This window comes from Sus scrofa, chromosome 1 (assembly GCF_054392235.1).
Source record: "Sus scrofa isolate SSC_HxYL_T2T_F1_AM1 chromosome 1, Sscrofa_HxYL_maternal_Yorkshire_Landrace_v2.0, whole genome shotgun sequence".
NCBI lineage: Eukaryota > Metazoa > Chordata > Mammalia > Artiodactyla > Suidae > Sus > Sus scrofa.
Window position 1 is genome coordinate 45,146,717 of NC_139383.1, and position 17,296 is coordinate 45,164,012.

Genomic DNA, 17,296 nt, shown 5'->3' on the forward strand with positions numbered 1-17,296 from the left:
CTAGATTATAAATGCTTTAAAAATCAAGTCCCCCAGTGCCTCACAGACCTTGCCTGAAATAGTAACCAATGCCTGTTTGTTGAGTGAATAAATGACCTATGAATGGTCATCTACTTTTTTTTTTGTCATTCCTCTATTATATTGTAAATATCTCAAGTTATTTTGCAAATGTAGAGGATACAAATAATATCCATATGCCTTATGTCTACAGTGTTATAAAAATATTTTTTTCATTTGTCTGGATCTGGGTAAGACTTTCCATACATTAATTGTCTAAATATTGGTGCTGACTCTGTGGAACCATTTTCCATTTTAACTACAGAAACCAAGGCTCTGAGAATTTGAGTGACCTTGTCCAAGGTCACAGAATGAGACAGTGCTATTCCTGGAAGTTGACAAGTGCCCCTTTCACACACATTACACAGTCTCCGGGGAAGTCAGGAAGCAGACGGTGATGATACGGTGATGAGCTCACCTGACAGACTGTCCTTCCTCCTCTGCAGAGACTCCCTTCAACATTAGGAATCACAGGAGAAGAGTGACTCAGGATTCCCAGCAGCAGCGCCAGACCATGTGCTAAGACTCTAAGCACAAGTGTCACGGTCAGGCCACGGATTTCTGCTGGAATTAGACAAGCATCCTCGTGTTTATGAAAGGAACCCGATGGGCAATTGAAGAATCCCCAGCCACCCCCTCAACCCAGCCAGGAACATGGCCCTGGGAGAAGGAAGGCAGGCAGCAGAGAGGTAAGTGTGGCTTCCCTAGGTCCAGCTCCTTCCCATCTCAAAGCTGAGTAGTCTCTGAGGGACCTAGACCTGTATATTGGTTCATAAGGTCTAGTGAGCCACCGACTTTCTTACTGGCCCACAACATTCCAAAGCATTAGCCACAGAGAGGGGCATAATGCAGATGGCCTGAGCCACTGCCTCTATTTTCTGATCCTGTTGAGCTCTTGGAAAAGTAAGATTCACATACCCCTTTGGTGGCACACTCCACAGAGACTTGTAGTAAAGAACATGTGTTTATAGAAATATTTGTTAATAACTCTTGAGAGTATTCAGATAATTTCAACAGGTACCCAGTCTCTGGTCTCAAAAAATATTATATAATATCTACTTTCCCCTCTGTATAATATTTGATACATAAGATGGCCATATTATAAGACAAACATTATACTACAACAATGATCAAACCTGGTAAAACTGAATTTATACATCAGTTCAAGTAGCTAATGTCTCTCAAACTTCTAAGCAGAAAAGTTGCCCACAGTGTGTCCCATTCTCACCCTGCCTCTCCTCCAACCACCTGCCTCTCCTGCCTTTCCCTAACCATCTGATCTTCTCTTTTTACCTCTCTCCCTTCTAATTCTTCCCCCTTCCTTTCCTTTTGTGCCATAGGGGCTTAACTTTTGAAGCTATTGCTTTGCTTGATTCACTTTCCCTGAAGACTGGTCTGAGGAGCCAATGCTGTTCACATAAAATAAAAATTAGAGGAGTTCCCTCATAGCTCAGTGGCTTCAGGAGGCCACATTTTCACTGCTGTGGCTCTGGTTACTGCTGTGGCATGGGTTTTGATCCCTGGCCCAAGGACTTCAACATGCCTCAGGCTCCACCGAAAAAAAAAAAAAGAAAAGAAAAGAAAACTAAGTTTCCTCAACTAAAGCTGGTGGGAAGAATTATGAATTTTATTGCATGGCCCGTGGTCCCTGAGTTCATGCAGTCAGCAGAGAACTAGGTACAGTTTTTCCAAGTGATCCATCATCCACCAACACCCTGTATTGGTAAAATATGCATTTAAGAGGAGTTGGCAGGAACTCTCAGAGGGCTAAAAATTATAAATTAAGTGTAAAAATATGTCTACAGTTACTGGTAAATTAGTATTTTCACTATTAGAGAATATGATACTTTGCCATTATAATTATGTAATTTTACCATTATGCTTTTTACCATTATGTAGATGCTTTTATAGTATTATGAGCAATATTTCATTTCCTGATAAAAAGAAAATTAGAATCCTGAAAATTCACAGTTGCTGGAGATAGGCAAGAATAATAACAGTATAGATTCCTAAAAATGAGCAGAAAGAAAAGCAATCCAAGCAAACTGGCAGAGGGAAGTGAAATTGGAACAAGGCAAAATGCTGTAATGATGAAATGCAATTCTTAAGCCATGAAGTTGATTTACTTAACACTCTTTCTTATTCACTGGAGTCTGAGAGAGTATCTCAAGGTAAGAAAAAGATACAGGTGCAACGTTGTAAAGAGGAGGGCTGCGAAACGTAGCTACAGAGAAATCTCATCTAAGAGTACAAAGGCCAATCAGATGTATATGGTGTTGGCAGCCAAAGATGGTTTGCCCTGCCTTGTATTCCCAGGTCTACAGTTTAAATGGATGGTAAAAGAAAGAAAGAGAGAGAGAGAGAGGAAGGAAGAAAGGAAGGAAGGAGAAGGAGTTTCCACTGTGGCTGTGGCTCAGTGGGTTAGGAACCCCACTAGTATCCACGAGGATGCAGGTTTGATCCTGGCCTTGCTCAGTGGGTTAAAGGGTCCAGCATAGGCCTCAGACACAGCTGATATCTGGTGTTGCTGTGGCTGTGGCATAGGCCGGTGGCTTTAGCTCCAACTCTACCCCTCGCCTGGGAACTTTCATATTCCATAGGTGTGGACTCTAAAACATAATCATAATAAATAAATGGTCCAAGAGGATGCTCCAGCCTCGAAGACTCAGGCACCTAGACACAAATGGCACCTCACACAGCCACACGGGCTATTTACCACACAACTCTGGGGGTGCCATTCACATAGACTATTATGTGAAAAGGGCCCCTGACTTTGTGAGATGTGGAGACTCTTTAGGGTAAACCACTGGGATCATATAGAATAAGACAAGAAAGCAGGATATAAATTTGAATATAAAGTGTGACTTTTTTTTCAAGTAAAACATAGAGTTAGAAAAATGACCAGAAGGAACTACATTAAAATAATAAAATTTCTGGAAATATGCATGAATTCTTTTTCCTTATGCCTAGTTTTCTATATTTTCACATTGAATAAATTAGCAGCTTTTTAATAAATTAATAGCATTTAATAAATTAGTGGCTGAAAACATCCAAATTGATGCTATATACAGTTTCAGTGTTATAAAATGTCAAAGATGTAATGATTAGAATGGTTTCTGTACAGATAGAAAATCCTTTAGAAAATTGAGCATTATTTTTCTACATGTGTTCACATTTTAAACTATTTTGCATTTTAAACTACTCAATAAAATACAAGGATTGGCTTTGCTTTTGAAACCCCTGATTTTATTATAAATGCAGTGAGCTTGTACACTGCCCATCCTGAGGCAAAACCGCCCCTGTGAGGTTCTCTCTGTGCTGCCAATTTCTTGGGCTGGCATGTCTAGACCTCATACCTAGAAAAGAAAAAAAAAAAGAAAAGAAAAAAATAGACCTCATACCTGACAGCAGGAACTGGACCATGTGATTCCTGGTCCACAGCCAATGGAGATAGGGACCATCCACCCCTAAACCAATCACACACAGAAGGAGATGATTTCAGGGTGGATCCTGGACCAGGAGTCATTACATCATTGCTACACACTGGGAAATGAGGGGTATCAAGGGCCACTACAGGATTTGGGAAGCTCAGAATTCACACAATCTGGGGGTTCTCTTTAGATAAAACTTTTTTTTTTTTTTTTTTGGCCACCTCTGTGGTATGTGGAAGTTCCAGGGCCAGGGTTCAAACCAACACTACATCAAAGCAACCTGAGCTGCTGAAGTGACAATGCCAGATCCTTAACTACTAATGCCAGATCCAGGGAAATATGAAACTATTTTAGAAATACAAATTTATTAAGAAAATGAACATGTATTTACAACTAAAAAATTATAAATTTTAAAGATCCAAAATGCCATAGACATCACAACATTCAGAAAAGAAAATATAACGTTTTTATTAATTGACATCCTGACACATCCCTTTATACTTTTTTTCTACAATTTTTTTGGCCACATTTTCTTTGCCTCTTCATGTGACAATTGGTTAATAGTTAAAGAAAACAAAAAAAAAGAATTGTCTTTCCTTTAGCATATATAATTTGAAATTCTCTTCATTATAGAACATTTCAAAAACTTTTTTTTTTCTGTCTTTTTAGGGCCGCACCCGCGGCATATGGAAGCTCCCAGGCTAGGGGTGTAATCAGAGCTGTTGCTGACGGCCTACACCACAGCCACAGCCACAGCCACAGCCACAGCCACAGCCACAACCACGCGGGATCTGAGCCAAGTCTGCAACCTACAGCACAGCTCACAGCAACGCCGGATCCTTAACCCACTGAGCAAGGCCAGGGATCGAACCTGTAACCTCATGATTCCTAGTCAGATTTGTTTCTACTGCACCATGATGGGAACTCCTTAAAAACTTTCTTTTAGCATCATATTTTGTTATCAGTGGTATCCTACAAATTTTCAGGAGTGTTATCAAATTTAGGTAGAAGGCTATCACGTTGTTTTATTCACATATGACCATAAAATTAGAAAAATTTCCCACAGTCTAGCTTCTGGATTCGTATATCACAAATATCAAACCTCCCCCTGCTACCCACATAACTGCCAGCACCAGGGGCTCCAGAATATTCATAGCTTCATACATCCACTGTGCTGGATGTTAGGACTATTTCTGGAAACCATTTCTATACCAGAGCATCTAATTGTACATAAGAGTAATTGCAAACCAGGTAAATATATGCCATTAAACCCAAACAAAAATATTCCCTATACCCCATTCCCTTCATTGGATCTCAAAATTGCATCTGGGCACATCACCCAACTGAAAGGCAAGTGTAAATGGAGGGGAAGTTGGACAAAGAAACAAAAATCTGTCCCAGCTGATCAGAGTTAAAAAATCCCACTGTTATAAATTTTACAAAACATATGACCATATTAAATCAGTATTCGGATCTCATGAGTCTGCATTCTATTTGTGAGCAGGCTATCATAAAAATATTGCCTTGGAAAAAAATTAAATAGTGCACAGTAGTTTTTCTGTTATGATGTTAGAATTATACCTACTTATTAATTAGCCAATGATTTGTTAATGTATTACATTCCTGAAGTGAGGCTATATCCCACGGCCTGAGGGAGGAGGGATAGATACAGATATGTATCATCAGATTCTGCCTTTGAAGAACTGCTGACCATCAAAATCTATAGGCTGGGAGGTCCAGCTATGGTGCAGTGGGAATCGACTGCAGAGTTTGGGTCACTGCAGAGGTGTGGATTCCATCCCTGTCCCAACACAGTGGGTTAAGGGATCCTGTGTTGCCGCAACTATGGCATAGGTCACAGTTGTGGCTTGGATGCAGAAACTTCCATATGCTGTAGGTGAGGCCATTAAAAAAAAAATAGTCAAACATGCTTTTATATATATATATACACATTCTTTTCTTCCTATTATCTTCCATCGTATTCTACCGCAAGAGCCTGGATAGAGTTCCCTGTGCTATATAGTAGGACCTCATTGCTTATCCATTCTAAATGTAATAGTTTGCATCTACACGCACTCCCCCTCTCCCTTGGCAACCACAAGTCTGCTCTCCATGTCTGTGAGTCTGTTTCTGTTCTGTAGATAGGTTCATTTATGCCACATTTAAGTTCCACATAAAAGTGATATCATATGTTATTTATCTTTCTCTTTCTGACTTACTTCACTTAGTATGAGAATCTCTAATTGCATCCATGTTGCTGCAAATGGTATTATTTTGTTCTTTTTATGTGTGAGTAGTATTCCATTGTACATTCGTACCATAGCTTCTTAAACATTCATCTGCTGATGGACATTTAGGTGTTTCAGTGTCTCGGCTTTTGTGAATAGTGCTGCTATAAACATATGGGTGCCTGTATCTTTTTGAATTGTAGTTTTGTCTAGAAGAAATTTTTTACTTCACCAACCAAATGTAGAAAATTCTGTAACAAAGATTTTTTTTTAATACAGAAATCACCATCCATTACAAATGGAATACACTTCATAATTACAGAATACGTAATAACTTTTTAAAACATGCTTGGTTTTGGAGGTGGTTTAACAACAGTGTGATTGAAAAGAAACAGAAAATAATATTTTCCCATTACATCTGGGACCATGAAATCTCTCCTGGATCTAATTCCAGTGCTTTTGCATCTAATAGATTTCTATCTATCACTTTTTTTTTTCCTGAGTGGAAGGATGGCCAGAGCAGTGACATGGAGGCCCCAAAATTGGGGTTTGTTGAGGTCGGTTCAACCAGTGCTTATAAAACATTTATATATACCATTGCACCGAGTGTTACAGGCAATAAGATACACAAATAGTATGTGGTATCTGTGGGTAAAAGAGGATTTAGAAGGATTAAAAACACAACAGGAGTTCCTGTTGTGGCTCAGCACATTAAGTACCTGACTAGTGTCCATAAGGATGCAGGTTCGATCCCTGGCCTCTCTCAGTGGCTTAAGAATCCAGCGTTGCCACAAGCTGCAGTGTAAGTCACAGATGCAACTTGGATCTTTTGTTGCTGTGGCAGTGGTGTAGGTTCCAGCAGCAGCTCCAATTTGACCCCAGCCTGAAAACTTCCATATGCCGCAGGTGTAGCCCAAAAAATAAAAAAAGATTTAAAAAAACCCACAACAATAATGCAATTTCTTCCTTAATTGAACAGTAAACAAATTTCACTTATTCCGTACCTGAGTGGCATTTGTCAATTATATCATAACCTTATGATTTTTCTAAGGATAGTATCATGAGACAAATTGAATGTTGATACAAATAAAGAAATATGAAAATAAATGTTATGCCCAGTACAATGTCACAGATGCCTTAGAGTAGCTTTGATGAGTTAGTCAGCAGGTCTGTACCCCACAGATATCAAAGGATCAGAAACCTGACAGCCTTCCAGAAGGTTATGACTAGTTAAAAATCAATACATATGTTTATTTTTGGCACAGGCCATTTTATTACTCTGCTTTGTTGACATTTGAAAGCCAATCATAAAAATTTAAGGATATCTCATTAACTGTCCGAAAGAGGGAAATATTTCAAAGAATTACATTAAAACAATAGAATCAGAAAACATCTGGGAGTTCCCACTGTGGCTGTGGCACAGTAGGTTAAGAATTTGACCGCAGCGGCTCAGGTTGCTATGGAAGCTCAGGTTCGATCCCCAGCCCAGTGCAGTGGGTTAAAGGATCTAGCATTGCTGCAACTGCAGCTCAGATTTAATCCCTGGCCTGGGAACTTCCATATGCCATGACTGTGGCCATAAGCAAAACAGAAAACAAAAAACAAAAAACAAAAAAACAAAAGGAAAGAAAAAAAAAAAAAGAATCCAGGAACCCCATGGGAAACAAATCACCATTTACATTTTATCCACATGATTTTATGCAATTTTAAAGATAATTTAGGAATGATCTGCAATGTTTCTACATATATATTAGCTATGTTTTATCATCAAGGACAAATATTCTTTTTTTTTTGCGGGGGAGGAGGGGGGTACAACCTCGGCATGTGGAGGTTCCCAGGCTAGGGGTCCAATCAGAGCTGTAGCCGCTGGTCTTTGCTGCAGCAACGCAGGATCCAAGCTGCGTCTGCAACCTACACCACAGCTCACAGCAATGCCGGATCCTTAACCCATTGAGTAAGGCCAGGGATCGAACCTGCATCCTCATGAATGTTACTCAGATTTGTTAACCACTGATCAATGATAGGAACTCCAAGACAAATATTCTAAAGAAATTTCCTGCTCTATATAAGTATCACTTAAAGGAAGTAAAACATAATTATTATTTATGAGGTAAGGTTTTAACATTATTTCTTTAATACTAATAAATTTAAGGTTTAGGGGTATAAAACCTTAGCAGTACAGGCCTTTTTTTGGCAATGCCCTGCCGCATATGGAAGTTCCTGAGCCAGAGATTGAACCCAAGTCATAATAACCACCCAAGCTGCTACAGTGACAATGCTGGAATATTTAACGAGAGAACTCCTACAAGGCCTCAAGGCCTTTTTGTGGCATTCCAGACTTTTTTTTTTTTTTTTTTTTTTTTGTCTTTTTAGGGTCACACCTGCAGCCTATGGAAGTTCCCAGGCTAGGGGTCGAATCAGCTGTAGCTGATGGCCTACGCCATGCCACAGCAACTTGGGATCCGAGCCACATCTGCCACCTACACCACAGCTCATGGCAATCCCAGGTCCTTGACCCACTGAGCAAGGCCAGAGATTGAATCCAGTTGTCATGGATATTAGTCAGGTTTGTTTCCTCTGTGCCACAATCAGAACTCCAAGTCCTCCAGATTTTAAATTCTCCTCTGAGCTAACTCTCTGTGACCGCAATTGTCAGGGTTAGTGTCACTACTTAAGGTGGAATTTTTTTTTTTTTTTACTCGATTTCCACATAATTACAAAAGGCCACAATCAAATGAGTTAGAGACAGTACCTTTAGTGGGGGAGGAGGGAATGGGAGTAGGGGTCAAAATGTAAGTAAGGTAAAAAGTTTAAAAATAAACTAAAATGAGAGGATTTTTTATGGACTAACGATGATAATAAAATGGCATGAGTTAAGGAGAATAATGTTCTTAATCATTCTAAAGTTTAAAAAGAGTTTTAAAAGGAGGGTGGCAGCATTTTCTGGAAAGAACAAAATTCACCTAACTCAGTGGTTTTCAAGTTTTCACTAGAGCAGTGGTTCTCAAAGTGTGGTCCCTGGACCAGCAGCCTCAGCATCTCCTGGGAACTTGTTAGACATGCAAATTATCAGGACGGATCCCAGACCTACTGAACCAGAAACTCTGGGTGGGGCCCAGTAATCAAATATTAACAAAGCCCTACAATTGATGCCAATACCTGATAGAGATGGAGAATCAGATTAGTAAAACTTGGAAGCTTCAAGAACTACCAATGCCCAGGCCAGCCAGTCCCAGATCAATTAAATCAGAATCTGAGCTGAGGATGGGGCCTCAGCTCAGTATGTTTTTCAACACTCCTCAGATGCTTCCCATGTTGGACAGACAATCATTTCCTTAAAGAGCCTCTTTTCACCTGAAAGAGAGAAGACAACTGGCTGAGCTCCAAATTTAACCTTCCTTCAACAGGACTAATTAAACCTTGAACTGGTTTGTTTTACTTTACTCTCAATAAGAGATTTTCTTTCTTTCTTTCTTTCTTTCTGTCTTTCTTTCTTTCTTTCTTTCTTTCTTTCTTTCTTTTCTTTCTTTCTTTTTCTTTTCTTCTTTTTATGCCCACATCTGTAGCATATGGAAGTTCCTGGGCTAGGGGTCAAATAGGAGCTGCAGCTACAAGCCTATACCATAGCCACAGCAACACCAGAACAAAGCTTGTGGCAACACTGGATCCTTAATCCACTGAGGGAGGCTAGGAATTGAACCTACATCCTCAGAGAGACAGCATCAGGTTCTTTTTCTTTCTTTCTTTCTTTCTTTTTTTTTTTTTTTTTTTTTTTTGGCTGACTCTCAGCATATGGAATTCCTGGGCCAGGAATAGAGCCAAGCCATAGTTGGGACCTAGGCCACAACTGCAGCAATGATGGATCCTTAACCCACTGTGCCAGGCTGGGGATTGAACCTGCATCTCTACACTCCCAAGCCTCAGCCAATCCACCAGAGCAGGAATTCCAGCATCAGGGTCTTAACCCACTGAGCCACAATTGGAACGCCAAGATTTCCTTCAGAGAAGTATGAAACCGCAGGTTGAATGCAGTTGGGACTGATAAATTCTATTTAAATCTATTAACACCTTTGTGAGTAGATCCAAACTCTGAAGGAAAAGGGACCCTAGGCTTAATTTTTGTGCACTGGGTGTGGGGGTGTGTGGACTGACCATCCTGATCCATGGGGTACACTGAGGATACCTCAACCTCTGAGAATAGGGAGAAAAGGCCAGGCTCCAGTGAAGGGAGGGGAGGAGAGTCTTGCCATCAGACTACAGGCAGGCCCAGGCAAGGGTTTACAACAACAGAAAGTGGGTATGGTGTCACAGACAAATCTCACCTTCAGCAATCTGAATTTACCTGAGGCCACCTTTGTACAGCCAAATGGAGATTAGTCAGACATATAGATAAGTTATCTCTGAAACTGTTCTGTGAAATAGTGGGGAAACTTTAAAACATTTGCTGACATTAAGTGTACATACATATTTCCAGGAACTTGCTTATCTTGGCAGATGGTACACAATCATCATCATTAAAGGTTCTTTGGAATGTGAGACAGGGTGTTTACCCACAGGTTCTTCAAGAGACACTGTTTCCCAGGTGTCCCTGAGGAGCTAACATCAAGGTAAAGAGACAGAAACCCAGGACCGTTCTTCTGTGGATTTATCTTCATCAAGATGTCCAGAAACTGTACTGGAAGTTTAGCAAACATTGTTAAAGGGATTTCCATTCTTCCTAAGAAAGATAAGCATGCAAAAATTGAGAAGAATTTAGTGATGGAATTATAAAAGATGAATGATGCCTATTCTGATTTAAAAGAAATCAGAACTTATTTAACTTTCAGTTAAAGACACTTAGCAATGTAATTATATGTCCAGTATTTATGTTGTAGAGTTGTACCAAATAATTAATAAGATTTTCTCGCTGTAACAGAACAGTATCAGTGACATCTCTGGAGTCCTAGGATGCAGGTTCAATCCTCAGTGCCCAGCACAGTGGGTTAGGGAACCAGTGTTGCCACAGCTATAGCATAGGTCACAACTGCAGCTCCCTGGCCTGGGAACTCCATATGATGCAGGGCAGGAAGGAAAAAAAAAAAAGATTCTGAAATTTGGTTCAGACATAAAATACTACAGATACAAGGAATTAATCTGAAAAAATAAAAATTGAAAAGAATAGCTGGTGGTCTCAACAGAATAAGAAATATTCTTTTATTTCCAGCTGGGAGTCTCAAATAAGAAAAATTTCTTATTTTCAAGATAGCATCAAAACGTGCTTTAGGGGAGTTCCTGTCGTGGTTCAGTGGAAACAATTCGGACTAGTATCTGTGAGGACACAGGTTCAATCCCTGGCCTCGATCAGTGGGGTAAGGATCTGGCATTGCCATGAGCTGTGGTGTAGGTTGAAGATGCAGCTCAGATCCCACATTGCTGTGGCTGTGGCGTAGGCCAGCGGCTACTCTGATTCGACCCCTAGCCTGGAAACCTCCATATGCTGCAGGTGTGGCCCTTAAAAAAGACCCAAAAAAAATGTGCTTTAGTTTTTCCCTACAACAATAGTACAAAATTTTCATCTGCCCCAAAATCATCTGAGAGGCTTGTTAAAACCTAGATTATTGGTCCTCACCCTCAGAGTTTCTGAGTCCAGAGATCTGGAGTGCAGGCTGATTTTGTACTTCTAACAAGTTCTCTGGTGATGTTGATGCTGTTGCTCTGGGGACCACACTTTGCGAAGCACTGACTTGGAATACTGAGTAGGTTCCAGCACATAGAATTTGTTTAACACTACATTCCACAGGAGTTCCTGTTGTGGCTCAGCAGATTAAAAATACAACATAGTGTCCATGATGATGTGGGTTCAATTCCTGGCCTTGCTCAGTGGGTTAAGGACCTAGTGTTATTGTGGCTGTGGTATAGGCTGGCAGCTGTATATAATCTATAAAAATTGTGGCTCAGCAATAACAAACCCAACTAGTATCCATGAGGATGAGGGTTCAATCCCTGGCATCACTCAGTGAGTTAAGGATCCAGCATTGCCATGAGCTATGGTGTAGGTTGCAGATGAGGCTTTGATCTGATGTTGCTTCGGCTATGCTGTAGGCCGCTGGCTATAGCTCCTATTCAACCACTAGCTTGGGAACTTTCATATGCCCTGAGTTTGGCTCTAAAAAGACCAAAAAAAAAAAGAAGATTTGAATCACTGTGTTGTACACCTGAAACAAATGTGATATTATAAATTGACTATACTTCCATTTTTTAATTTAAAAATTAAAAAATTAAAAACATCACATCGTACATCTTAAATATATACAATTTTATTTATACCTCAATAAAGCTGAAAATTTTTTTTCATTCAATTATTTAAAAAGCAGGGGCAGGAGTTCCTGTCGTGGTGCAGCAAAAACAATCCAACTAGAAACCATGAGGTTGTAGGTTCAATCCCTGGCCTCACTCAGTGGTTTAAGGATCCGGTATTGCCATGAGCTGTGGTGTAGGTCACAGACATGCCTGGATTATGCACTGCTGTGACTGTGGCATAGGCCAACAGCTGTAGCTCTGATTAGACCCCCTAGGCTGGGAACCTCTGTATGCCACGGGTGTGGCCCTAAAAAGCAAAAAAAAAAAAGGGGGGGTTACACATAGATAACCTACAGTGATTGCTTTTTGACTCTATTGAGTGGATCCAAAATAGAGGTCTTTGTGGGCCCCTCTCTAGAATGCTGTTAGAAGAGGTGTGGAGAAAAAAAAAAAAAGAAAGAAGAGGTGTGACAAAAAGTTCCTGATGAGATAACCTAATCAGGGAAGAAAGGTTTGCCCACTGCTTCAGATGTATAAAAGGAGTTGAGAGAGGCTCCAGCAATGAATTCGACCACTTGAGAATGAAGATACAAGAGTGAACCTTTCTTGGGATAACCGACCCTGCCCCAGGAGAACAGGCCAGAGAGGGTGAGTGGACCACACTCACCCATGTGTGAAAGGCTACAAAGTCCAAAGAGTGAAATTGGGGGTGCAGATGGGGATGGGGAATTTGCTTTTGAACATATCTATAGTGTTTGATTTTTAGAACTGTGTGCATGATTTCTTTTTCTATTAAAAAAAAATTTCAATTTGTTAAGAAGCCTTCTGGCTCCTTCATCTCCAGATTACATATGATCATATTTTACAATCCAAATACCAGTAGATCAAATATTTGGCATCAGACCTATCCCAGATAACTGGAGCAACTACAGTCATGAAACATATTTTGATCACCAAAGGATTTTCAAGAGTTTCCATTGTGGCTCAGCAGGTTAAGAACCTGATTAGTATCCATTCAGGATTTGGGTTGGATCCCTGGCCTCACTCAATGGGTTAAGGATCCAGATTTGTAGCAAGCTGCAGTGTAGGTCTAAGATGCAGCTCAGATCTGGCATTGCTGTGGCTGTGGTATAGGCCAGTGGCTATAGATCTGATTTGACCCCTAGTCAAGGGTGTGGCCCTAAAAAAAAGACAAATATGTATATATGTATATATATATAAAATCACAAACTTGCTTTAGGTTTGCATGTTAAGTATTTTCTCAGGGCATGGCTTCTGCCTGCCTTATAGTGCACAAAGGGGAGATGATACCAGAGGGGAAGTTAAGTCTAGAATTCTCTGTGTGAAGGCTCTGCCAAAGGGATCAGCATGTCACTATCACTTTAGGAGAGTCTGTACTAGATCAATAATTTATTTCTAAGTCACTGATACTACTTGTCAGTTCTTTGGTCTTGTTTATTCACTTCAAGGAATAAAAAGTAAGATTATTCTAAACAGTAATGTAGAACTGAGTTATTAATAGTCTTTGAGAAGTGCTCAGCAACAACTGCCAAAAAGAGCTAGTAAACAATTTGTCTTTGATACTATCCAAGATAAACCAGCCTGTTATCGTCATGACTCTTGTGATTTCACCTTCTAATCTCATTGTCTGCTGCTAGATCCTGTTGCTTGGGTTCTGTGTCCTACCAAACACCAGTACAGTCCTCCAAACATCCTTAAATCAAGCATGAAACAATAATACCACAAAATATACTAGTTGCTCCTAAACTACCTACTATGTGCCAAGCACTGCGTTAGGCACAGGGAAATTAATAGAACATGGCCTGGAGTGACTACTACGGGGCAGCAGGTTAATGATCTGGTGTTGCCGATGCCGTGACATGGGTCATAAAAGAATCAATTGTAGAATTTAAGGGGAAGTAGAAAGAGAACTTTCCAGGTTATAGAACTGCAGACCGTGGTGGCCTGAGAAAGCATGGCATACATTTTGGAGATCACAATTGGTTTCAAAGACTAGAAGACAACATTAGAGAAGGAGGTCAGGCTGAGGAGGCAAAGGCGTGATGTGGAGGGTCTTAAATGTCTTGCTAATTTGTGTAGACTTTCTCTAAAAGTTAAAAGAGGGCCATTGGAAGATTTCAAGTAGGAGAATAACAAGATCAGATGTGCATTTTTTTTTGTCTTTTTGCTATTTCTTGGGCCGCTCCCGCAGCATATGGAGGTTTCCAGGCTAGGGGTCGAATGGGAGCTATAGCCACAGGCCTATGCCAGAGCCAAAGCAACTCGGGATCCGAGCCGCATCTGCAACCTACACCACAGTTCACGGCAACGCTGGATCGTTAACCCACTGAGCAAGGGCAGGGATCAAACCCGCAACCTCATGGTTCCTAGTTGGATTCGTTAACCACTGCGCCACAACGGGAACTCCCAGATGTGCATTTTTTTTAAGAAAATGAATATTAAAAAAAAATACAGGATGGGGGAGTTCCTGATGTGGCTCAGCAGGTTAAGAACCCGACTAATCTCCATGAGGATGAGGATTCGATCCTTGGCCTCACTCAGTGGGTTAAGGAATCTGGTGTTGCTGTGGCTGTGGCATAGGCTGGCAGCTGCAGCTCCAATGTGACCAGCCCCTAGCCTGGGAACTTCCATATGCTTCAGGTGCAGCCTTACAAAGAAAAAATAATAATAATAAATTAAATGGCGACAATACTAGAAGTCATTGAATCAAGCTGTTTTGGTACAACTTAGTAAATATTGTTAAAGGCATGAATGAAGGAATGATGGGAGAAAAAATAAATGAAGGAAGGAAAACTGACAGTAAAAAGTGGAGAAAGGAGTTCCCCTTGTGGCTCAGCAGCAACAAATCCGACTAGCATCCATGAAGATGCAGGTTAGATTCCCGGCCTCCGCTCAGTGGGTCTGGGATCCTGGTGTTACCATGAGCTGTGGTGTAGGTCACAGACAGGCTCGGTTCCTGTGTTGCTGTGGCTGTGGTGTAAGCCGGTACAACCCCTAGCCTGGGAACTTCCATATGCTATGAATGCAGCCCCAAAGAGCAAAAAAAAAAAAGAATATAGCAGAGAAGGAGTAAGAAATATCCTTAAAAATACCAACATCTCTAGAGTAGGAAGAGAGAAGGAGGCACAAGAAGAGTGGATGAAACAAGAGAGTTTCAAGAAAGAAATCAAGAATGAGTTTCCCCAGAGTTCCCGTCGTGGCTCAGTGGTAACAAATCTGACTAGTATCCATGAAGACTCAAGTTTGATCCCTGGCCTTGCTCAGTAGATTAAGGATCTGGCCTTGCTGTGAGCTTACCTTTGCAAACATGGCTCGGATCCCAAGTTGCTGTGGATGTGGAGTAGGCTGGCCGCTACAGATCCTATCTGACCCCTAGCCTGGGAATCTCCATATGCTGCAGGTGTGGCCCTAATAAGACAAAAAATTTAAAAAGTAAAAAAACTTTTAAAAAATGAGTTTCCTGGAGTTCCCACTGTGGTGCAGTGGGTTAAACACCTGACTGCAGTGGCTTGGGTTACTGCAGAGACGAGGATTCAATCCCTGGCCTGGTGCAGTGGGTTAAAGGACCTGGCATTGCCACATCTATAGCACAGGTTGCAGCTGGATTTTAGATTCAATCCCTGGCCCAGGAATTTCCATATGCTGTGGGTGCAGCCAAAAAAAAAAAAAAAAAGAATGAGTTTCTTCATCTGCCAAGCAGGTTGTCAGAGAATGCTCATAAAATGTTTATCACGAAGCCTGCATATAAAGTAGGATGATGAGCTTTGTACAGGACATATCCAAGGCAGTAAGAGTCTATGGCAGTGTGGAGGACAGATGATTTTGCTCACCTGTGTTCCCTCTCTCCCTTTTGGAAAGACCACTAGAGAGATGGGCCATAGATAATTGATATTCACCAAGTCCTTTAGTGGGAAAGTAGCTAGTTTAATTTCATTGAAATCAGTTCATCCTTACAAATAACATGCTGATGAAGAAAAATATTCTGTAACTCCTCTGTAGATAAATACTTCTCTGTAACAAATTTTTAAAGCCACTGAAAATTAATTAAAAGGATCATGATGACATTTGTGAACATCAGGGACTTATATGGAGTTGTTTCAGGAAGCGATAGTGCCTAAGACTCTTCAACAGAGTTCCATTCCACCATTACCTGTAAAAACAGTGAATTTACTTTACGCAATGAAAACTACATATAAAGCAAAGGGCTTAAAGGGCAGTAAAAAGCAATTTGAGTTAAAAAAGAAGTTTCCCAGGAGTTCCCGTTGTGGTTCAGCAGAAACAAATCTGACTAGGAACCATAAGGTTGTGGATTTGATCCTTGGCCTCGCTCAGTGGGTTAAGGATCCGGCATTGCTGTCAGCTGTGGTGCAGGTCACAGACAAGGCTCGAATCTGGCCGTTGCTGTGGCTGTGGCATAAGCCAGCAGTTGTAGCTCTGATTTAGACCCCTAGCCTGGGAATCTCCATATGCCGCAGGAGCGGCCCTGGAAAGGCAACAAAAAAAAAAAAAAAAAAAAATGTGTAGGTCACAGAATCAGCTTGGATCCCATGTTGCTGTGGCTGTGGAGTAGGCCGGCAGCTGTAGCTCTGATTCGACCTTTTAGCCTGGGAACCTCCATATGCTGCTGATGTGGCCCTAAAAAGAAAAAAAAAAAAAAGTAAATTATGATGGGATTAATTTTCTGGGAACATGGACTAGAAACAAGATAGCTGTGATGTTTTGAAAGCTGGAGTCAAGTTAGATAAACTAGTGCCTCTGTCTCTACTGCAGAGATGACAAGGTCATAGATCTATCAGAACCTCTTCTTGGACAAATCCTAACTACAAATTTATAAATGCCACACAAATACCCCTTCCTCTACTTCCAGATAGTTATCATACAAATAAATGTTTCAAATATCTTCCATGAAGTAACATTCCAGACATTCATTTTCTGAAAATATTCCCTGAAATTCTGAAAATATTAAAAATATTGGATATAGAGTTCCCTTGTGGTACAGCAGGTTAAAGATCTGGTGTGTCATCTCAGCAGCTTGGGCCGCTTGTATTTTTTTTTTTTTTTTTTTTTTTTTTTAAGCAGCACGTGGAAGTTCCCAGACCAGGGATTAAATGAGTGAAATAGCAGTGACCTGAGCCACTACAGTGACAACACCCAATTCTTAATCTACTGAGCCACAAGCAAACTCCAAATTAGGCTTGTATTTTAAAGTATTCTAAAATTTTCATTTTCAAGAAATTCACTTTTATTAAAAAATACTGCTAGGGAGTTCCTGCTGTGGAG

The 17,296-nt window shown here is 40.7% G+C and overlaps 1 protein-coding gene and 1 long non-coding RNA gene across 2 annotated transcripts in view; one reads left to right on the top strand and one right to left on the bottom strand.

The window, feature by feature from the left end:
- The window catches only part of LOC146406056 (uncharacterized), a 32,236-nt gene extending 19,028 nt beyond the window's left edge, over positions 1–13,208 (bottom strand). Inside the window, exons 1-4 of the long non-coding RNA XR_014804988.1 lie at positions 11,325–13,208; positions 8,876–9,070; positions 3,459–3,524; positions 476–621 (exon numbers count right to left, since the gene is read on the bottom strand). This is a non-coding gene — a long non-coding RNA (uncharacterized LOC146406056). The remainder of the gene's footprint in view (positions 1–475; positions 622–3,458; positions 3,525–8,875; positions 9,071–11,324) is intronic.
- Positions 1–17,296, top strand: part of PHF3 (PHD finger protein 3) — a 1,103,753-nt gene that overhangs the window by 952,632 nt on the left and 133,825 nt on the right. The gene's annotated exons all lie outside the window — the stretch shown is intronic.